The following is a 3,046-nucleotide window of genomic DNA, read 5'->3' on the forward strand; positions in this document are numbered from 1 at the left end:
CCTCACTCGATTTTTCGAGGGATGTACGTGACAGTACAAGCCCGTGTAAGGACGTTTGAGAAATATCTTGAAGGTAAAATAAGGTCATTCAAGGGGTAAGATAGAACTCATGAGCATTCATATTTTATATCTTAATGGGTTGAAGAGTGATGATTTCTATTTTGATTATCCGAGGGAAGCACGTGACAGGTGCAAGCCTGTGTAAGGACAACATAGGATTCATTCCTAATTAATCACATTAGGTATAGATTTCAGTCCTATGTCGGTTGTCTATTGCAAGAGAGAACCGACAACCTTCTACAAATTATGGACAATTGAGGAATAAGATTTGGTGGATCATTTACATTTCCTAGCATTACAAGGAAACCGAAATCCTAGAATCTATCATTCCTCCATTCACTACGCTCATTCTTTCTCTTTTCTTTTCTATTTCTCTTTAAAGTTTGTTAAAAACTTTAGATTGTCTAGATAATTTGTCATGTGAAGTTAACTAGTGTTTAATCAACAGTCCCTGTGGATACGATAATTTTTTATATTACTTGCAACATTTCCGTACACTTGCGGAGAGCGAACAAGTTTTTGGCGCCGTTTGGACTGCGCTATAACATTAGAGATTATCAATTGAGTTAGACTAAACATAATTTTTCTTTCTTTATCATTAGTATAATTGTAACTAATCTTTAGAATTCTGTTTTTCTTGTATTCTTTTCTACTTTTTGTAAATTTTTCTTGTTGCTATTCTAATTCTACATTCTTGATTTCTAGCATTCTAGTCTAGCTTTTCTCTGTTCTTCTTTTTCTTTAAATTTTTCTCTGCTTTTCTTTTGTAAATATATCTTGTTAGTTGATTAGCATATGAATTATTCTAGACATTTTTCTTTTTTCTTTTGTCTTTTCTTTCTTGTTTTCATTATGCACTTTCTTTCTTACAATTTAAATTTTATAGTTTCTTTCTTGTTTTTAATATTACATTTTATTTCTTGTCTTTGATTCTTGATAATTTTTTTTTCTTGAATATCCATGAGCACTAACATGTCAAGCAGACCCATGAGAAATTTTTCTATACCCTTTTCTGCAAGAGTTTTATCTCCCATTGTGCAACCTCAAATTGAAGCAGAAAGTTTCCAACTAGACCCAGAGATAATTTTCATGATACAAGGTCATAAATTTGGAGGACAAGTATCAAAAAGTCCTTATCTGCATCTTGAAACATTTTTAGAGATTTGTGATTTGGTGAAATGTGAAGGAGTATCAGTAGATGCAGTTCGATTGATGACATTTCCTTTCAGTATCAAGGATAAAGCAAGGACTTGGCTATATTCTCTCTGTCCTCAAAGCATCACAAGTTGGGAACAATTGGAGAAGCAATTTATGAATCATTTTTTCCCTCTAAGTAGAATAGTATATATGAGGAATTGCATAACAAATTTTGCTCAGGCATATGGAGAATCATTATTTGAAGCATGGGATAGATTCAAGAGTCTTCAAAGACAGTGCCCTCATCATAGTTTTGAAAAATGGTTGATTTTGCACATATTCTATGGGGGAATTTCTTTCTCAAATAAGAGTTTATTAGATTCATCAGCTGGAGGTTCTTTTATGGACAAAAGTGTAGATGAAGCTTATTCATTTATTGATCAAGTGACATTGAACCTCCATGAATGGTCGAACAAAAGTTGGATGGAATTTCCCTCAGATATTCAAGAAGTGCAAGCCATAAATGTAAGAGAGCCTATCAAACAAAATGAAGTTCAACCACCTAAAAATGTTGAAATTCACAAGTCACAGAGTGAGGAGTTCAAACATTTGGGGGCAAAGCTTGATAGTATTGTTTCAAAATGGTTTAAAGAAGATCCCTCTCCTACACATCAAGATCTAATGAAAAGTGTGATGATGTTGGGTTGAGAAGTGGCAAAAATCATGAAGAACTTCTGAAGAATTACATGTTTAGAATTGAGAAGAAGAATAATAGAAGATCACAAGAACTCAGTTCCATTTCTCTAGGAAGTTCCCAAAGGCCACAAGTACCTTTCCCTCAACGATTAATCACACCAACACTAGATAAGCAAGTTGGACCTCCTCCAAAAGCTCAAAGGGAATTTGGGAAAAAGGAAGTTCAATCTTTCCCAGGACCTTCACTAAGGGTTCCTTTTCCACAAAGGTTAGTGGGGGTCAATGAAAATAAAGACTTCGGCAAATCTTGTGACACTAATATGGTTGAGTGTAGATTTTTGAATGTATATGAAGATGAGGATTTTTCAGATGAGGATTTTATTGATAATGCAGTGGTAAATAAGTTTTCAGATCTACCTCAAAATTTTATAGGGTGTTATAGTGACATTGAATTTTCAGATGATGAATGTGATGTGGTAGATCAACTTAAAACTGCAAGTGAAGTTATTGATCCTCTTGTTATTGATTCTCCTATTGAGGACATAGATGTTGGTTTATTTTTTGATGTATGTGTTGATGATGATGATATGGAAGAATGTGTAGGGAGTTGTGTTGGGGAAGCAACATCGCAAGGATCACCACCTTTGTCAACACAACCCTTATAGGTTTTAAGAATTGATCATGTTGTGGAACAATGTGTAGGAACTTATGCAGAGCTAGCGAGTCTCAAGAATCACCATCATCGATATCATCAACACTTGAGCTAGAGCTAGAACCATCATTTGATTCAGAGGAAGTCATATCTACATGTTTAGAAATTTTAGGTATTTCTCAGCAAAGTAAGGTTAGTATTTCTTGTGATCTTTTAGAAAACTTTATGGAGGTACCTATATTGACTTTGTTGGATGTGATTCAGTTTTTATTACTTATTCATCTTATCTTGATATGGTTCTAGCTCTATACTATATAACATGCTTATGGGAGATTTGTTTTTCTTTTGGATGTGCAGATTTCACATGGGCCAATAATTGGAAGCTCAATCTGAACCGTCTTCGACCACCTGAAAAGATTTCCAAGAAGACGAAGATGGAGAGAGTTATACTTTACTTTGTAGCTCCTTTGATGAAAGCTCTCTCCATAATAAGAGCCCTTG

The 3,046-nt window shown here is 34.3% G+C and overlaps 1 non-coding gene across 1 annotated transcript; it reads right to left on the reverse strand.

The window, feature by feature from the left end:
• Positions 1–1,405: 1,405 nt before the first annotated feature.
• LOC122022015 lies at positions 1,406–1,511 on the reverse strand. Its single transcript, XR_006122765.1, has one exon. It is a non-coding gene; the product is annotated as a small nucleolar RNA R71 (small nucleolar RNA).
• Positions 1,512–3,046: the final 1,535 nt, after the last annotated feature.

Source organism: Zingiber officinale, chromosome 9A, assembly GCF_018446385.1.
Source record: "Zingiber officinale cultivar Zhangliang chromosome 9A, Zo_v1.1, whole genome shotgun sequence".
Classification (NCBI taxonomy): Eukaryota; Viridiplantae; Streptophyta; class Magnoliopsida; order Zingiberales; family Zingiberaceae; genus Zingiber; species Zingiber officinale.